This window comes from Triticum dicoccoides, chromosome 1B, assembly GCF_002162155.2.
Source record: "Triticum dicoccoides isolate Atlit2015 ecotype Zavitan chromosome 1B, WEW_v2.0, whole genome shotgun sequence".
NCBI lineage: Eukaryota > Viridiplantae > Streptophyta > Magnoliopsida > Poales > Poaceae > Triticum > Triticum dicoccoides.
This window is the reverse complement of record NC_041381.1, coordinates 549,340,126-549,340,446: the sequence shown is the minus strand read 5'-3', so window position 1 is coordinate 549,340,446 and position 321 is coordinate 549,340,126.

Genomic DNA, 321 nt, shown 5'->3' with positions numbered 1-321 from the left:
AGGCGCGCGACGACGCCGGGAGGGGCGGCACCAGCTTTGCCATCGGCTCCAGCGGCCGCGCTCGGCGCGTGACGAGGAAGCTGCGGGGCCGACGGAGAGGGCGGCGGCGGCGGCGCGAGCCTGCGGAGCGAGGAGCTGCGGGCGGCCGAGGGGAGCAGGCGGCGCGGGTTGAATTAGGCAAACGGTAGGGGCTTTTGTGCAAAACTGCGCGCGCTGACCGGCCCAGCCAATTGGCGCACTGTGATTGGCCTGGGACTAAAACATCACATGAGATGCAAGTTGAGGTATGGCTTGATCAAGTTTTGCAAGTTTGGAACTAGA